Source organism: Taeniopygia guttata, chromosome 21 (genome assembly GCF_048771995.1).
Source record: "Taeniopygia guttata chromosome 21, bTaeGut7.mat, whole genome shotgun sequence".
NCBI lineage: Eukaryota > Metazoa > Chordata > Aves > Passeriformes > Estrildidae > Taeniopygia > Taeniopygia guttata.
In genome coordinates this window covers 4,868,918-4,888,509 of record NC_133046.1, presented here as the reverse complement: position 1 = coordinate 4,888,509, position 19,592 = coordinate 4,868,918, and the positions used below count along the sequence as shown (strand labels likewise).

Here is a 19,592-nt window from a genome sequence, read left to right as displayed (position 1 = left end):
TAGGGACAGACTTTGTGGGAGCTTGTGCTGCCATCAGCCATGCTCTGCATGCTGTGGCAGTGCTGGCATCTGTCTCAAGCCAGACTGTTTCATAAGTGTTCTGAGAAGTGATGGGCCCTGCTTTTCAGAGCCTAATACAGGTCATTTTGCTGGGTTTAATGCACTTGTCACAGCAGCATTCATCAGAAGTGAACAGCACCTGAGAGAGTACAGCTCCCTGGTACTTGAGCACCCAAAAAATGGATGGTGCTCCAAGCAGAGATTTTGAAGGCAGCACGCATCACATTTCATCTAGCTTCCTTGCTGTGTCTTTGTCAGGGGTATAATTTGGCACTAATTAGCTCTCAGGCCTCACAAAGGAGCATCAGCACCTGGTAGTGCTGATGAACACATCTGGGAGTGTGTTCCCATTTATGACACTTCTGTTGTACTGCTTTTAATTCCCTCACCTGTCTCCTTCACACTTTTTCTCTTCTGAGTATTCTCCTTCCTTCCCTTTCTTTCTCACTTTCCTGCCTGTTCTTTTAGACAGCCTGATCATGGCAGAAGAGGTTCTGCAATACCAAAGTCCTGTCTCAGTGTCCCAGAGCCTGATGCCTGGGCTTGGATTACAAGATCTGGAAGGGATCTTGAATGCCCTACTTTGGGTCAGGGTCATGTGAGCTACATTGGATTCTTACAGATATCTAAATCATGGCAATTCTAAAATATAAGTGCAGGGAAAAATAGGAAATAATTATAAATAAATGAATGTAGCAGGCTGCTGATGGGCACTTTAATCTCAGGGCCTATTAGAGTAAACAAATCCATGCCACCCACCAGCTCTGGCCATTCTCACTGCTTTGCCATCTGTTGCAGGATGGCTGGATGAACAAAATTTACATAATTTGCACGATGTCCTCCTATGAAGCACAGTAGGAAGGCTGCTGGTAGTTTCTCATCTTTCTTTGAGGAGACAGAGCTGGACTTTCACTATAGGAAAGAGGCCAGACCACTTCCCATGTAACTCTTTTTCTTTGGAGTTTCAGAACTTGAAGAAGTTTTCCAGAATTTTGTGAAATGATCCTCATTTTTTCACAGGGAAAATGAATTTCCAAAACATTCCACAGACTGCAACTTCAGCAAAACAATTCTCTGCCAGCACCTGAGGCAGTCAGGGAAGCAAAACAAACAAGTAAAACCCAAGCCACACACTGCTTGAGCTTAACGCAAATAAATCACAGAAGTATTCAGTTCAGCTCTTAATCTCTCTCCATCTTCCTGTCTTTCAGACTGTTTCTTACCTAAGAATATTTTATCAATCTGCCAGTCTAGCTTTATGTACCGTTTAGATTTTCCTGGCTGTGTATTGCCTGTCTGCTTCCTTGCTTATACTTCTCACTTTACCTTTATTCTAATAATACTGGGTTGGTGAATAAGGGCACTGCCACCAAAATCAACTGCAAAAGATATTTCTCCAGCCCCATCTCTCAGGGGACACTTTTACCCCTCTTGTGGCACCTGGGGCTCTTTTACAGATGTTTTTAATTCCCACCTACAGCCTGACACTGTAAGATTGGGGGATGCACTTCACTTAGGTGTAATACAGTAAGCTGAGTATTGTATTTCTTATAACTACCCTTTTAAGCCCTTTTACAATATAATAAGCCACACTGGAGGCAGCACAGCTGGGACTGTCTCCACCCTGCAGCTTTGCACATGAACACAAAGCCACGGACTTTTCTCTCCCAGATTTTTTTGCCTGAAACCTGTTTTTGTCCTAATAGCACAATACTTATTGCTAATATTTGTGTTGTGAATATTCATTACATCCTGGGGCTTCAAGACCCCAGTGGGAAAGCAAGCACAGGGGGCACTACTGTCCTGCTATTCCTGCACTCCATAGGCACAGGGGAGAGACATCAGGGTGAGAAAGATTGTCTGGGTAGGGTTGAGCTGTGGGATATTAATGCAGTCTGGAAGCCTTTGGGGAATGCTGGTGAAACTCCAATAAATAGCACACTGAAGGCCTTTTCAGCAAATAACTTCCATAAAACTATTAGCTTCTCTTAATTGCAAGGAAAAAGCTCCACACACAGCAGGGATTTAGGACACACTGTTGCTCTTTACTTCTATCTCTTTCTCTATGGCAATCTGCAGAAGGACCTCTATCCCAGCAAGCTTCAGGGCTGGGGATACTCTTCCCACCCTCAAAATTGTACTGTTTTACCTGTCAGCAGTGGTGATTTAGGTTTCCACATGTGAATTTATGCAAAAAATTCAGCTGCAGCTTCTTGCAGGGCTGGGACATGCTCCCCTTCTCCTGATGTGGCTGGAGGCTCCTGAGCTCACTGCTGTTCAGATGGTGCCATCTGGCTCTCATGAAATATATGAGAAATGTTATCCAATAAAAGAAGGGGCTGGCTGGCTGTGTGCCTTCACCTCTGCTCTTTGGGGAAGTGGTTGTTTCTGCATCTGAGAAATGTTTAACAGAATCTTTGAGTACTAATGTTGCTTGAGTAGGAAATAATAGGCTGGTAGTTAGAATTCAGGGCTGAATCAGTGGTAACTAGAAGATATTTTTCTTGGTCAAGTCAGGGCTGAGGTTTATAAAAATACACAACACATAGAAATATATAGTAATGTGGCTTTGTCAGTTTTATGAACAGATAGGAAATGTCCCCTTCCTTGATGTTCTGTGTAGCAGGATGTTTGGGTTAGGAAAGACAAGAAGAAAAGGTCTTAGTTCTGTGAAAGGAAAATATAAGAAAAAACAGCTGAGGGAAGTCTCTAAAAAGAGGATTTTCCCCACTCATCATTTTTTTAATTAAAAAAAAAATGCTTTATCTGCAGCTCAGCATCCTTCAGGGATTGCCCCGAGGAGCTGAGGGATCTGATGGGGCTGTTGGATGCACCTGCAGATCCTCCTGGGACACTTTGCTGGAAGCTGATGAAAATGAACCCCTCTGGCTTAGGGGCCCTTCCTCCCTGGGCCTGTCCATTACTTTCTCTTTGCATTGTTAAGCTTACTGGTGTGCTCAGTCTTCCTTTGAGACCATTTTCCATGTGCCTACAGTCCCATATGCTGGCTCACACTGAATGACTTCTATTTAATTCAGAGATTGTTGCTGCATATCTCTGCCACTTAAGGCACATAGCTGTTTCCTGTATAGAGCATTTATCCAGCAGTGAGGGCACCAGCGAGTACTCACGATGAATCCTTCCCAAAGCCCTGCCTTTAAGACGGGATGGACCTGCAGAAAGTTTCTGGTAGTTTCCCTCCCAAGATGAGCCAGGTCTCGAGGTGGTGGCAGAGCCCACCCGACAGAGGCGGACTCCCATGCCCAATCTGCCATCACAGAGGCATCAGCATCCCTCTCCGAGCCCGTAACCACGGGCTCCCTCTGCGGGCGGCCAGGCCAGCCCGGAGGGTCGGGCCCGCCGGAGGGGACACGGGCATCACCCGCGCTCCATCACCTGCGCTCCATCACCGGCCCTCTGCGCTGCGGGGCTCGACTGGCACCGGGGGACGTTCCCGAGCGCCGTGTCCACGCCGCCCTCCCGGCGGTACCGGGGCCTGTGGGGCGGCCGCCTTCCTCCTGCCCGGGGCTGCCTGCCCGGGGCACCGGGGCGGGGCGGGGGCGGCGCTCGGGGCACGGTTCAGGTAACGCGGTGTATATACACGGTTTATATACGCGGTGTATATACCCGGTGTATATACGCAGTGTGTATACCCGGTGTATATACCCGGTTTACAAACGCGGTGTATATACCCGGTTTCTATACCCGGTGTATATACGCGGTTTCTATACCCGGTGTATATACCCGGTGTATATACGCGGTTTCTATATTCGGTTTCTATACCCGGTTTCTATACCCGGTTTTTATACCCGGTTTTTATACCCGGTGTATATACCCGGTTTACATACCTGGTGTATATACGCGGTTTGTATACCCGGTTTACATAAGCGGTGTATATACCCGGTTTATATACGCGGTTTCTATACCCTGTTTCTATACCCGGTGTATATACGCGGTTTATATACCCGGTTTCTATACCCGGTTTCTATACCCGGTTTATATACGCGGTTTGCAGCGCGGCCACAGCGCCGCCCGCAGCCCGGCGGGGCGGCGGCAGCCCCGGAGCTCCGCACGGCTCCGCTCCGTTCTGCTCCGTTCCTCTCCGCGGCCCCACCGGGCGCTGCCATCCCCCGCCCGCCCTTCCCTCCGCCCACGGCGGCCGCGGCGCTCGGCGGAGCGGCACCGAGAGGCGGCGGCGGGGCCGGGTCGGGGCTGCGGGACCGGCACCGCCGCTGCAGCGAGCACCGGGAGAGCGGAGCCGGCGCTGCTGCCGCTGCTGCTGCTGCTGCTGCTGCCGCAGGTGAGTGATGCGTTCCGCGGCCACGGGGCTCCGCGAGGTTCCCCCGCTCTGCGAGCGCGGCCGCCTGTCGGGATGCTCTCTCTGCCGGCGGCCCTCAGCGTTCGGCTCTGCCCGGGGGTGGCCTGGGGTGTCGGTGGGGCTCCCGGGTCCCGCAATGCTTAGAGACAGCACCGCTTGCAATCGTGCCTTTTTTTCTTTTTTATTTTTCCCCCCTCCCCCTCCGTCCCCTTCCCCTTTCCCTTTTTTCTTCCCCCTGGGAATCCAGCAGCTAAACCCCTCAGTTGTGTGTTTAGCCAACTCTCCCTGGAAGCTCGGGCTAGTTCATGAATATGCACAGGGAGATCGTTTCCCGGGAGGCTGCCTCGATAATGAGCCGATTGAGCAGCGCCTGCAGCAGGGCTGCTCTCCTGGGGGAAAAGTTGGGTGCCAGAACTGAGGAGCTTTGTGGCCCTGCTTCACAGAGCCTTGGCCGGCCTCTCTGAGGAGCAGAGGGGTATTGGCCATATTCAGGGGTGTTAGCAGGTCCAGCCAGGCAGGATCCTCATCTGCTGTGTGTCCAAAAGATATAAAGAGCATCATGTAAGTAGTACATGTAAGATAACCTTCCTGTTTTATACCAGCTTGTGTAGAAATGGACTTTTCCTGTCTAAAAACACCACAACACTTAATAAGGACATTTCATTGATTAGCAACAGTCCCAACTTGATCCTTATGGCTCTTGCCGTTCAGGTGGTCTCCAAAGACGTGCCAGTAAAACAGCCACTGTCCCAGAGCAAAGAATTGCTTCTGTTTTTTCCTCAGTGATATGATGACCGAGCCAAAGGAGCAGGGCTGCTTGCTACTGCCCAAGTATTTACGAGCACTTGAGAGACTGGGAGCTAAGTGAAAAATTCCAGGCCAGGCAGAGCAAGCTGGAAGTGCTGGAACCTCAGGAATGTGTGGGACCTTGCAGCTGCCTTGTTGATGCATCCTGTGCCACTTGCACCTTTGTTTTGTGCACAGGCATAGCAGCATGCTGGTTAACAACCTTCACTTATGCAATTATTACAATAGTATTTTGACACCTGTGCAGTCTGCTAGTGTTTAATACACAAACAAGTAAGTTCCTTTAAAACAAGACTGATGCATGTCCTCCTCTGCTGCAGCAAGACAGACTAGTTAAGTGAGGTGAGGACTTGTGCTTTGGAAGAGCAATTCAAATGACAAATAAACACACAGACTTTTTGCTCACAAAGACAAATCCTGATGCACATAAAATTTGCTACCTTAGAAACTCAGGCTTTTAAGAACACTTTCCCCATGAAAATTTGTGTAAGCTTTTGAAACTTGCTGTCTGCTCTCATCAGAACAACTTTGCTTGGGGACAATACTTTTTCCTCTTTCTCACCAGTAACCTTGTGAAGTGTTGATAAAGATAGAATCCACAGCACCAGCTTGCTTTAATTGTTCTTTTAGACTGTGTATCTAGATGGAAACCTAGCAACACAACAACTGTATTGAAGGAAGATGTTTCACTTCTTTTATCACCCTGGATGCATCTTTAGAGCTTAGACTCATCAAGCTAGTCCCTTTACCCCTTGGAGCCTTATAACTTGATTCCCTAAGCCTGGAATAAAACAGAACTGAGCTAGTAAAAAAACCAACAAAGATGGAATGGGAATGCTTAATATGATAAAAGATCCATTCTTCCTTTCTTCCTGCTGCCCCTGTGAATACCTGCAGTATTCCCATGGGGAAGATATTCCTCTACAGAGAGAGAATGCTTGTCTAATAGGAAAATGATTCAAGGGGAAACTACCCAACAGCATTTATGTCCCTTTCACTTAGAGGCACAAGGGGAAAGCTAAGGGGCCAATGGCCCAGAGCAGTGTGGAGCAGTGTAATATGTGAGAACTGGACTGGCATTTGGGAAGAAGCATCAGAATCATCCAATGTCCAAGTGCCCACAGTGGTGATGACTGTGATTCAGTTTCTGCAATGTACAGGACAAATTCATCCTCAGGGGTAGGAAAAAACCCCAAACCACAACCCCAAACACAAGCTGAAGTCACTTATACTCTGTCCAGATTTCCCTCACTGGCTATGGTGCAGTGTTTTCAGCTATATTGACAAACACCCTCGTTGTGTGTGTTGTTCCTTACCATAGAATAGGGCACTTACAGGGAGTCAAGATGGCAATATATGACTGGCTCTTTGTAATTTGGGGGCACATAAAGGAGGGATTTCACACAGTTGAAATTGCTGTTAGTTTTTAGATGTTTGGGGGAAATGTGTTTGCTAGCTGCTAAAAATTCTTTCAATATCTAGTGTGTCCTTGGCCGTGCCTCCCAAGATCTTGTATATTTTCAGCATTAATGAATTAAACATCACAAATGCCTTTGTCATGCCAACAGAAGAAGCAGTTAAGTTACAGGAAAACTCTGACCCCTTCTGTATCTGTCATTTCTGAACTGCAAATGAAGTGTTGTTGACAAGCTGTATTTTGCAGGAGTTTATGGGGTGGCTGTGATGTGTGTGTATGTAATCAAATCACATGAGAGTGATAGGGTGGGTGCATTTCAGTTTGGCACAGGGAGAGGGTATGCACACGGTTCATACATTTTGCATCCGAAAAAGCCACAGCACATCTGTAATCCTCTCATGATGCCAGTGCTCCAAGATAAGTGCTGCTTATACAAAGACTTGCCTGTTGGTATGAGTATTTAATAAATAAGCTTGAGTGAAACTGGAGCGGGATAGAAGTTCATACCCTGGTGCATATGGAAAATCTGGATAAGCTGTGATTTTTATTTCTGAAGTTTGAACAGGTCCTTCTGTGAGTCGTAGGGTCTCTGTGGTTTCTGTGCATGCCAACATGCAGTAAATCCTGGCAGAAGCTCTCTTCAGCACAAAATACTTAGCATACAACTGGTTTAATCCTCTAATCTTATCAAGCACTAACATAAATGAGAACTGAACAAATCCGTTCATTCTAAAAAAATCAAACCCCATTATATTTCTCAGTGTAGTGCAAAATATTTCTTCTTTTACTTACCTCATTGGCTTATTTTTTTAATCCATTGTTTGTTTAGAGGTATCAAACTATAAATTTGGGCTTAGTGGTGAAACGTACAGGTAATCGGCTCTCCTGTGGTGTGAGTTTATCTTCGATTTGAACAGCTGGAGTGGATTTCAGGATCAGAGCAAGCAGTGTGGCCTGAGGGCCTGGGAGCTTGGCAGAGGAAGGAGTTTCTGCTGAGTGAGAGCTTCTTACCTCTTTGGGGACAGCAGTCCTGTGCACTTTTTATTGCTTTTGTGCCAGTCAAGAAGAGCAGCAGATGTCCTTTGGCCCTTGCCACATACACCTGGCTGCTGCTGTCGAGGCAGGACGGGAATGAATAGACTTGACTCAGAAGGCTGTGAGAGTAAGACTCTTATTTATTTAAAATACACTGCTCTTTTATACAGAGCTTCGTGAGGACCAACTCCATTGGTTCTGAAGTGAAAACAACTCACACCATTGGTGTAACGTGCTTGACGCAAAGTGATAGAACTTAACTATATCATGTGAAAAACAAGAGAGATAAAGAATTATTTACAATTTTTTTTCCAGCTCTTTCCCAGGCTTTTTGCCTGGCTAGAAACTCTCAGTTTCTTTCTTTGACTAAATCTGAGACCCACACCTCTCTGTTTCTCTCTCTTCAGAGAGGTAAGCAATCCTCACGAGGTGGGTGTGAAAACTCTGTGAATGTGTGGCCAGCGGCCTGGGAATGTGTTTTCAGACCTTGTGATGAATTTGAGCAATGAAATATTAGTTTCTAGAACTCACTTAATCTCACCCTATAATGCTGCAGAACAGGCTATCTCTTTAAATGATTGATTTAACATAGATTTACCTGAGTTCATTCATCTTGCTGTACCTTTACCAGGGTGAATTTTCTCTCACTCCTGCCTCTCAGGGTCAGCCTGTCAGGACCCCAAGATTGTAAAAGTCCTTGTTTCCCAGCCCATGCAGCCAAAGAAGTCTGGAATGCATAGGGTCGCGTTCTCCAGGTTGTTTATTTTTCCTTAGCTATAACGTTCTTTCTCTGACCTGCTGAGGTCCATCTAGAAAGGAAGCCATGGCAATCTGCCTGCCCTCTCGGGTGATGTTTACCTTTTATATCAAAAGTTACATATAGTCTGTTTACAATAATGTGCCTGTGAAAAATGCCAATCACTTGGTTTTTAAAATTTTAAGAGTTTAATTATAACTAAATGGTTATAAAAATAATAATACAATTTGAGTAATAAAGTTTAGAGTTAGGACAATTACAAGACAATAAAAAGCAAAGAATTATGGATGTCCAGATGCTGTTGGACACTAAGTCACAAAAAGCATGACTTGTGAACAAAGGAATCACCCTTAAAACAATGCACTTGTTGCATATTCATATATCCTTTATGGTTATGCATACATTCTATTTAAAACTCTGTCTCTTGTATGTTAACTGTTTCCTTTAATCCCCATGGTGTCTTCGAGTCTGAGCAAGGCCTGAAGAAATTAGTTTCTTCTGAAAAGAAGCCATAAATTCCTCTCCTTTGGAAGACTCAGGTGTTCCTCGAAGCGAGTTTCTCATTCCTAAAAAAAAAAAACTCCCCCCACTTACATAGTCTCTATTTTAACATTATGTTGGAACCTAAAACTATATTTAACACACTGCTTAAAAGAATTAATACAGCATAACTTTCTAACATTACACATATAATATTCATTTTAATATTTGCAAGAAACCAATCATAAAATATGCAGTTTTCACATGCCAATACCTATTATCTATGTCAGACAGTGTAGCTCTACCCTAAACCAATAGAAAAGTGTCACCATCACACTAAGACATGGAGGACAAGATGAAGGAGGAGGCTAGGGCACATCCAAATTCCTCCATCTTGACCCCCTGAACTACATTCTAAAAACCTCAAAATTGTACTTTTCCACCCTGTGTTAACTCAAATATCACACTACTCAAACCCTTATGGCTTGTAATTCCTCATACAAAGTTGGCAGTTTTTTCCACGGGCTAAAATTGAAGCCACAGGTGCTTTTGACTTCTTGCCAAGGTCTCCGTGCCCCCTGCCAGGGTGGATGTCCTGGACTCCGACCTGTCCTTACTGATGCTTTGCTAAGGGCTGGATCCTCCTCTCCTCTTTCAGAGCAGCACCTCATTTCATGAACAGCTCTGCTGCCTTCAGTGAGACTGTTAAAGAGAAAGGCTGCGGTGCTTGTGACTCAGACGAATGCAAGTCAATTTAAAGGACAGATTAAGTGCACTGTGAGTATGGATTGCAGTGTCTGGCCCGTAATGAATAATTCAGGATATGGAGGAGACAGCGAAAGAGCTTAATCCAGCTCCAAGTGAAGTCAGCAAAAGACTTTCCATTGACCCCCATCCAGGATACATTTCAGCAAAGCTGAACTACGTGTGAGTTTGTAAATTGTCCCATTGATAGCAGTGAGCTACAGCACTGTCTGCATTAGCACCCAGCTGAAAGTTATTTATGATTCTCTCATCGCTGTGCTGTCATTGACCGTCCTCTGCAGCACCTAAGGGAAGCTCCCTGAGCTCTGAGCACTGCTATTGAGTCATGCTTTTATAGCACTGAAAACCAGAAAAGAGTAATAACTGGGGTACTACACCATTAACAGGAGAAAATACAGACACAAAAAGGTTGGAAAAACAAGCTTCAAAGGTTTAATTTGGGTTGCTTAGAGGAAGGAATTGTGCCCTCCTTTTGCAAGAAGAAGGCAATTGTGTGTGATAGGGATCCACTGCAAGTGGACACCACTTTGCACAGCTCAGGAGTCCTGAGCTGCCAGCAGCTGGGTGCGATCTGCCTTCCCAGGGTGAATTGAACCCCCAGGGAAGACCTGATGTGGAAATGGCAGAGCAGTTCTGCTGGTTGGGACCAGAGGATGCTCTGCACCTGCAGAGCTCTTGTTTTCAGGTGTGAAAAATGCCAATAATTTGGTTTTTAAAATTTAAAAAATTCAATAATAATAAAATGGTTATCAAAAGATAGTAATACAATTAGAATAATAAAATTTAGAGTTAGGATAATTACAAGACAATAAAAAACAAAGAATTACGGTCTTCTGGATGTTCTTGGACACTAATTCACAAAAAGCATGTCTTATGAACAAAGGAATCACCCTTAAAAACCATACACTGTTGCATATTCATATATCCTTCATGGTTATGCATACATTCTATTTAAAACAAGAACTTCTGTCTGCTATATGTCAACTATTTCTTTTGATCCCCACAGTGTCTTTGAGTCTGAGCAAGGCCTGAAGAAATTAGCTTCTTCTGATAAGAGAACCATAAATTCCTCTTCTCTGGAAGATTTAGATGTTCTGTGACTGTTATCTCGAAGCAAGTATTTCATTCCTTAAAAAAACAAAAAACAAAACAAAAAATAAAAAAACCACATACATAGTTTCTATTTTAACTACTAAAGCTTCATTTTAACTACAAAACTACATTTACCATATTATTAAAATGTTAATACTGTACTTCTAATCAATATAACATAATACATATAGTATTCAATTTAATATTTGTGAAAAGCCAATCATAAAATATGCTTTTTTTACACAGGTATGGGTCTGTAGCACCTGGGAATTCTATCCTTCCAGCTGCTCCACAGGGATTTACTTTCCCATAAAAGCTCAGTTCAGCACAGCCACTAGCAGTGATGATTTTTTTCATGGTGGCAGCATTATTGACTTGAAGAGGCAGGACATCTCCTCCTGGTTGTAACTGAACATATAAAAATTCCATTTTAACTGTGCCTTTGTTCTGAGCCTGCAGATTCTGGCCGTGCCACAGGCTTTGCTCTCCTGTGGGGAGACAAACACACCCACGACAGAGCAGGGCACCCCAGACAGAGGCTGTCACCTGCACTGAAATTAGATCTTCTCAGTGCTATATATAGGTAATGTCTCACAATTAAGACATGAATATTATGTGTGTGTCAAGAGAAGTGTGAAAAATTCATATTAAATGATTGGCTCTTCGCAAATATTAAATTGAATACTATATGTGTTATGTTGGAAAGTTATTTTGTTATTTTGTAGTACTGTATTAATCAGGTTGGATATTAGGAAAAAAAATTTACTGAAAGAATAATAAAATACTGGAATTGTCTTCCTAGGGAGGTGGTGGAATCACCATCTCTGGATATGTTTAAAAAAAGACTGGACTTGGCACTTGGTGCTATAGTCTAGTTGTGGTGTTAGGGCATAGGTTGGACTTGGTGATCTTAGAGGTCTCTTCCAACCTCATTATTCTGTGATTCTGTATATGCTGTAAGCCATTTCTTTCCACATCCAAACTGAATTTTATTTCCAAGGCCATCCTTTTTGTTTTCCTCCCTATCCTAACCCTCGTATCTCAGCTCTGCCCCTTCACACAGGGCTCAGAGATGGGCAGCTGAGCTGTGCTCTGGGGTGCTCTTTGGTCCATTGCTTGTTTGTCTCTGGTTTCAATGTGCTTGTGCACAGAGCACGGCAGAAAAGCTGCAGTGTCGTAGGGAGCTATAAAACACCAGTCTACGACAGCTGGAAACAAGATATATCAGCAGGTAAATGTTTTGTCCCCTGTGGCAGTGCTTATGCCAAAGAAGCAAAGCTTCATTCCTGTAAATCTGCTGTCTGGAACCAATTCCTTGATGCACGTTTCCTCACAGTAACTGCAGAGTTCCTAGCATGGATTTGTGCATAAGTGGCACAGGAAAGCATCTGGCCTTGTTTAGGTTCCAATAACAGAGAGCTCTCTGTAAGTAGCAGACAAACGAGTTTTGTTATATTTCCTTTTCAGACCTCTTGCAGTCCCTTGTATTTCTGATGTGTTGTGAGGGAGATAATTCCTTCTGGATCTAAATCTTGGCTTCTATGCAGCTAAATTAGTTCCTGCATGTACACCGACCTGCCTACAGCTCATTGATTTGGTTATGTTGCAGATCCTGGTAGTTTGCATTTCCATTTCTTTGGCTGATTCGCGAAGTGCCTTCAGATACTTTCGTCTTGTACTCAGCCAACAGCCTGATTTCCAGAGGACTGCCAAGTGTGTCCCTTTGAAAATCAATTTACAAATGTCTTTTCAAAAGTAGTCTGTGTTTCCTTGTGAAGGGGAATCCCGGGAGTCTTCTGAACAGGACATGTTGTGAAAGGATAGAAGTCTCAAACTCCAAAATATGAGAGCAATTCAGAGCAGATGATGTGCTTTGCCTCAGGAAAGCTAGAAAAACTAACAGTAGAGCCACAAATATAGCTTTCATTTTTTTGTTTTAACTGCAGGACTTAGACCTTAGAGATAGTGCAAGTAGAATCTCATCCTGTGAGCACCTGTCTGAAAGTGTGGGATGCAGTGAGAAACTGGGAACAATTGGCTGAAGTGCTTTGATCCTTCCAGGTGGCAGTCCTTGTCCCTTTGTGTCTTGGTTTGAAAAGACAGGAGTCTGTGAAGGAAGGCAAGAGCCTCCTGTGAAATGGAAAAGGTAAACCCCCTCCCTCTGAATTACCACAATTTCAAAATTAAAAGGTTCTCAGGCAAAGATACGGGAATGGGAATAACAGTTCTTTACTAGGAGAAAAACTAAATTAAAAATAATAAAAATGTAATTAGTACAAACAAAACTAGTGATAGAGTCAGAAACCTGACACCCTGAGGAGTCAGGGTGTTGGGAATAGTCCAGTTAAATGGTGGCTGCTCCTCCTGCAGTGGCAGATGAAATGCTGCTGGAGTGGGGATCTGGAGAAGGGTGGAGTTTTCGCTGAAGGTCTGGTGATGGAGTAGTTGGGCCTGATCTTCCTCTGGGAATCCAGCAGGGAAGAAGCTGCTCCTCTGGGAATCCAGCAAAGGGCTGCCCTGGTGTCCCAAAAATGCTGATTTTATGCAGGTATGGCTGCTTGGCTCCTCCCTCTGGGCGGAGCATCTCACCATGGGATGATGGAATTTTCCCAGTCATGCAGTGAGTCGTTAATGGCCCATTAACAGAAGATATCTCCCCAGAGGGAGACATTGTTCTTGGAAGTGGTAAGAAAACTGCCCCACCTCCAACAGATGGCAATAGAATCCATGCTTATCTTACAAGCCAGGACACACTGGGTTGGCTGTTTGCCGCTCCTGAGCAGCTCCTGGGGCCGTGAATCTCTGCATCTCTGGTAGTAGAAGGGGAATAGGGACAGTGGCGATGTTTGCCTCTTCCTGAGCTGCTTCAGATCACAGATGTCCAGGTGTGTGCTGGGAGGGAGGAGAAGAGAGCAGAGAGGAGGGACATTCCTGCTGTCTCAGCTCAGTTCTGGTGGCCTAAATCTGTATCCTAGAGACGTGGCCTCACTGGCAGCTTCTGGGAGCTGTTGCAAGCAACATTTCCCTCCCTTGCACAGTGACTAAAAGGAACTGGCTCATAGTGTCTCTTGTTTGTATTAGGAAGCATCCTGGACTTTCTCTGAGATGAATGTGCCATTAAAACCTGTTTGCTTATTCTGAATCTCTGCCCCCTCCTCTGCTAATGGTCTGCAGGACTGTGCTTATTGAGCTGTAGTAATATTTAATGTGAGTTTCTGCATGGCTGGTGCAGCTGGCTGTAAGCTTTAACTATTTATGCTGGCAGGGGATCTGCTGACCTGCTGCTCATGCACTGAGGCAGCTTGTCTTGTCTCCACATCTTCCCCTTAAGAAGTTTTCCTTCTGTTCTGAAAAACCTTGTGCTTGCCCAGGTCCTGCTCTGGACCAGTGAGCTGTGTGTCATTAGAGGCTCTTCAGCCTCTGGATATTGCACATCTGCTTCCAGATTTCTCACTGATCCTTGGAAGATGAAATAGCAGTGCAAATTCATGGAATTCCACAAGCTCTGGGTTTTAATGGGAGGAGAGCAGGTAGCTGAATCTGAGAGAGAGAGAGAAGTGTGGGAGGTAAGGAAGACATACCTGCTCAGATCCCACTTTTCAGGCTGCTGAAAGCCAGCCAGCTACAAGCTGCTTTGTGAGTCCCCTCCTGATCCAGTAGTAAATTTTCCATGGGTCACTATAACACATGTTTTGCTGCAGTTATTCTCACTCAGTTGTAGTGACTGTCAGGATAAATTCCCCCCAGAATCCACCCTCACAGTCTGAGAAATAGGAGGCTGTGTCTGTGCCACAGATGAGATCAGCTCAGTGCTTGGAGCTGGAATGGTGCACAAGTATTTCAGTACTCCTGCTGCTCCCTCATTTGGGAGCTACAGATCCCCCACTCCTCTCATGCTGGTGTGTGGAAAGCCCTGCAGGAAAAGTGAATGCAGCTAAAATACCATGGGAGCTGTGTCCTCACTACAGATTGCAGCCTTACAGCCTCCCTCTCCCAAATCTGGCATTTTCTGATGTCAGTAAATTGTAGCAGTGAAAAATAAGACCTTTAGCTACATTAGATCAAAATGGGTGGCACCTGGAGTGAGACACAGTGACCTGCCTGACACCACACATGCAAGTGGGGCTTTGTGCCTGTTCCTCCTCTTTCTGAAAGGTCAGAGCACAATCAGCAGAGCTGGCTAAGTACACCCTTCAGGTGGAGCATTTGTAACATCTTCTTTTAACCTCACTGTACTTTTTAAGCTGGAGTGGCAAGAACTGGAGCTGAAATAGTTGCCTGTGCTGTGGTTGGCAAGAAGGTCTGGCAGGACAGGTTGGAATTCCTGCCTTGCCTCTTACATTGCTGCCCACAGAACCACAACCAGCAAAGCCTCTTCTGCACCAGCTGCTGCTTGAGCTGCTGAGAGAAGCAGCTCAGATGGAGGGGGAGGAAGAAGTTTTCCTGCTCCTTCTCAGTGATGAACTAGCAGCTTATGTGAATGATGTGGAGAGGAGCCTTTAGGAGAGAGTGTTTTGATCAGTTCCAGAATTAGTTTGAACATGTTGGGGCTTAGGTTTCTTTTTGTTCTTTTTTACTTGTATAGGATTTTTTTCCTTGAAGTTGCTAGGAAATATTAACAACTGGGTACTGTGAAAAATGCATATTTTATGATTGGCTTTTTGCAAATATTACAATGAATATTATATGTGTAATGTTAGAAAGTTATGCTGTATTAATTCTCTTAAGTAGTGTGTTAAATGTAGTTTTAGGTTACAACATAAAGTTAAAATAGAGACTATGTATGTGGGGGGAGTTTTTTTTAGGAATGAGATACTCACTTTGAGGAACACCTGAACCTTCCAAAGGAGAGGAATTTATGGCTTCTTATCAGAAGAAACTAATTTCTTCAGGCCTTGCTCAGACTCAAAGATGCCAGGGGATTAAAGGAAACAGTTGACACACAACAGAGTTTCTTGTTTTAAATAGAATGTATGCATAACCATGAAGGATATATGAATATGCAACAAGTGTATTGTTTTAAGGGTGATTTTGAAACCTGCCAAGGCACCTAGCTGAGCCAGAAGTGATCCCTTTACTTAGCAGCAGCAACTTGCTGGGGTTCAGACAAAATTAAAGTAATTTTTGTAGTGTTTAGGTGAGTAATTTCTGAAGCATATCAGAGCCACAGCTTACTTGGTACCTGTTTGCAGAAACCTGGAAGTGCCACATACCTGAGTGACTGCAGAGTTTATCACCAGCACAAGCAAGTAACTTAAGTAGTAAACATGGCACAGGGCTGCGAGGCATGTTGTGTGAGATTATAACCAAGACTCTGCTTCTGACACCTACAGTCATTAGTTACAATAACCAGAAGCAAATTATTTTATCAGGAAATTAATTTTCTTTGGCAGCCACAAGCATGTTAGCTAAAGTGCTCATGCAGGTATACCTCTGCAGCAATCCCAGGATGTCAGGGCACTAAACATGCATGATTTGATGTCAGCAAATCTTGGTGACCTTTGTCTTTGAAAAAAGCCAGTTCCAGTACTTTAAAGCATATCTTTTGGGGCAATTTATTGGGTTCTTTTTGGTTGTGTATTTGGTGTGAACTTGGCTCTCGTTGTGTAGGTCAGATATCCCTCGCCAGCATAAAGGCTACATTGCACAGTGATGGTTATCTTTGATGATACAGCTCAAATTATCCTTGCAGAACACAGCAGAGTTTGTGGTTTGTTGCACACAGCCCCCATTTTTGCCCTCAAAAAGATTTGTCATCTTGTGTGTCAAGCTAGGCACCCAAAATAAATGTCTGCTTCTTCCTTCATCTCCTGAGCTCCAGCATCTGTCAGATGCAGACTACACCACCCCCTCCTTCTCTGAGATGCTGAGGAAGATTCAGTTCAGCCCCGTTTCCTCAGCCCTCAGACTCTGTCGTGACAGGCAGTGTTAAAAAGCTCACGAGGAAATTAATAATTCTGCCTGTGAGCCAGGCATGAGCGGCACGCAGGAAATGAGGCATGAGACCACACGCTGAATGATGAGGAGAGAACAGGGCAGTGAAAAACTGCTGGGTTTGGGGAGCATCATCCATCTCATGCACTGGTGGAAGCTGGAATTCTTGCCTTGGACACCGAGCTTGGAAGCAAAACTACATTGCAGAGCATTTACAAAAGAGGGACAAATTAAGGACGAAGTATTGGGCCTGAATTTGGCATTTCCTGACTGGTGAGTGCTTGACTTTGCAGCTAATCTTTCCACACTGTTTTTGGCATGCAATTATGAGTAGATCTAATCAGTGTATGAGTAATCTAATCAGTGCCTGGAATAGCAGGTGGGTGCATGCAGAAGATCCTCGACACAGTAGGCTGAGAGTGCTGTAAGCAGCTTTTGTCCAGTCCGAAAGCTGGTTGAGAGAGGGTAGAATCATTTAGGTTGGAAAAAATCGTTGAACCTCATTACTTAAGATCATTGATCCTTCTGTTTCCAGCTACTCTTATCTTAGCAAGGGTGTAAAACTTCCTGTAAGGTGGAAGAGCGGTGGAACTGTCAGCACTGGAAGGAAACACCCCAGTAAGAGATGAGGGTGCATGTGCCTGTGCTTGATTTCATAAAATCTTGAGATCAGATAATCCTCTTTCCTATATATAGCTCTGCCTATTGTCTTGCTTTTTGTGGGCAAATGGAATTATAGACTGTAGAGCTTTTATATATATGTGTATATTTAAAATAATTTTGTTGAACTTTCTTCCCAGCAAACACATATTTATATAATTACACTGTAAATCCAACAGCTCTGTGCTGCTGGAGCATTCTGATATCATTCTGATCTGCAAAGTGCCTGGGGTTTGGCAGTGTTTTTCTGCATCTTACTAAAGGATTTAAAGCAAGTGGAAAGGGAAATACAAGGCACATAGAAAGAAAATAGATTAAAGCCCTGTTGTTGTGCTGTGCTTGCAGCTGGGAAAGTGAACCTGCTTAACTAATACTGGTGGAGCCAGCTCAGCCAGCAGATCAAACCAGTGCTTTTGAGCAGCGTGTGCATCTCTGGGCTCATATCCCACTGAAACAGATTCTCTCTGTGTTGTGTCCTCAGGCACAGCTTCTGCTCTGTGACTGAATTAAGTCAGTATTTTGAGTATTATAGGAGATTCAGGGTGAGGTGTCCATGGCCTGGTTGACTTTTCCAGGAGTGTAAGATTTATAAAAGTCAGGCCTCCAATTGGACAAAAATAATATCTAATTCTCCCTATTTTTTTGTTTAACAATTCATTTTATCAGCCTCCACTGGGAAAGGGACTCCATGCACTCGGTGATAGCTGTGTTGATAAGGGAGAACAGGGACCTGAGAGAGCCCTTCTTGGCTGCATTTTAAAATCAGACTTCTGGGTTAGTCTCAGTGATTGAAGAGCAGAGCAGGACTGTGGTGCTGTGTCCTGGTGTCCCTGTGGAGTGCTGCTTTAGTGTGGTACATTAATGATGCCCTTCCAGTTGTTCCACATGGCCAGAGCTGTGTGCAGCTCTGTGTCACAGAGATGTGGCTTTCACCAGGACTTGGATGCTCTTAGGACAATTTGGAAGCACAAAGGCTATTTCTCTCCCTCTTACAGCAACTTCATGTAGCTATCAAAGCGGCCTAAATCTGCCTTTGGTAGAAACTCCAGGAGATTTCAGGAGCACAGAACTGTTAGCTCTGCTGTGAAAGCTCTGCATATGGGAGAAACCAGTGTGAAGTTTGATTATTTTGTCAATGAGAGTCTCTTATAATTGTCTTTCCCTCCCTTCTAGTCTTGAGCTTTCTTTTCTTTTTTCTTTCTAGCTTGGTGCTGCACAAGGCTTCCTTTTTCCTGTAGGAAGGAACAACTGGGTAATTGAAATGGAACTCTAGTGAGGATTTTTTAATGTGAAAGTCAGCATTAATTAGTCAGGTCGGGTGTAATTAGCTTCCTCATCTGTCACTGCTTCTCTCCAACTTGCCAATGACTTTCTTCTAGATGTCCCTGGAAAAGAACTGTCTTGTGGGAGCTGCATGGGTGTTTTTCCTGGTTGAGGTGCAAGTGAATGACAATCCCTGTGGGGCTGTTGGGGCTTGAGCTGGATCTCGCCTGCAAGAAGCCTGTTTGCTTTGGAAATAGCAGAGGGAAGCCCAAGAAATCTCTATGCTTACCCAAACCAGCTGAATCAGCACCTCTTCTCTAAAGAAACAGACCCAGGGCTCCAAGGAGTACTCTAATCCTCTGCCTCTTTCAACCTGGAGCAGGCTAAGCTTGTGCAGGAGTGAGGCAGAGCTTTAATGAAGGCTGCAGGATTAAGTTCTCTGTGTATATCCTGGAGCTGAAAAAGTAATTGGGCCGTGATTCAGTGCTGAGAGTCTCTGGATAGCAAGAGAAGTGATGGAGGGAAAACAGGCCAGCCCCCAAGTAAAATTCAAGCAGAAAAAAATGCATTGCAATCCCCTTCTGGATGGTTTGAGGGTTTATCTCCCCTACCAATTCAATTTGCCATGTTGTGGGTTGGATAGGCTTTCAACCTGACCCAGGCAGGATCTGAGGAAGGTGGCAAAGCCAGATGAGCCACAAGGGCAATGCTAAGTGTGCCACATCTGGCTTTGGAGCTGAATCAGCTCTCCTGAAGGGGTTCAGAGCTGTGGGTGCAGGCATACGTGTCCCCTGTGTGCAGAGAGAGGCTGTTCCTGTGTGCTGGGGACAGTCCAGCTGCCCCCCACCCTGCCCTTGCCTCTGTCCCTTGATCTTTCCCTGAATCAGTTCTCATGTGAGTGTATACAGGGGTTTCTCCAGAAATTTCTGTGCTGGAATTCCAACCAGTGCCAGAATTTGTGCCAGTCTGCAGCCACACTGTTGGTCACCAGACATTATAGGTGC

At 44.7% G+C, this 19,592-nt stretch overlaps 1 protein-coding gene and 1 long non-coding RNA gene across 9 annotated transcripts in view; one reads left to right on the top strand and one right to left on the bottom strand.

The window, feature by feature from the left end:
* Positions 1-753: 753 nt before the first annotated feature.
* LOC140680427 (uncharacterized) lies at positions 754-3,693 on the bottom strand. Its single transcript, XR_012051703.1, has 2 exons — positions 2,210-3,693; positions 754-1,144 (listed from the first exon to the last, which is right to left on the bottom strand). It is a non-coding gene; the product is annotated as an uncharacterized lncRNA (long non-coding RNA).
* Positions 3,694-4,139: 446 nt separating this feature from the next.
* Positions 4,140-19,592, top strand: part of DISP3 (dispatched RND transporter family member 3) — a 75,143-nt gene continuing 59,690 nt past the window's right edge. For 6 of the 8 annotated variants that reach the window (XR_012051700.1, XR_012051699.1, XM_072917451.1 and 3 more), the window contains exon 1: positions 4,141-4,360. The gene's annotated coding sequence lies outside the window, so the exon portion shown is untranslated. Of the gene's footprint in view, positions 4,361-15,828; positions 16,939-19,592 lie in introns of those variants that run through there. The other 2 variants (XM_030289309.4, XM_030289305.4) reach the window with 2 other exon arrangements.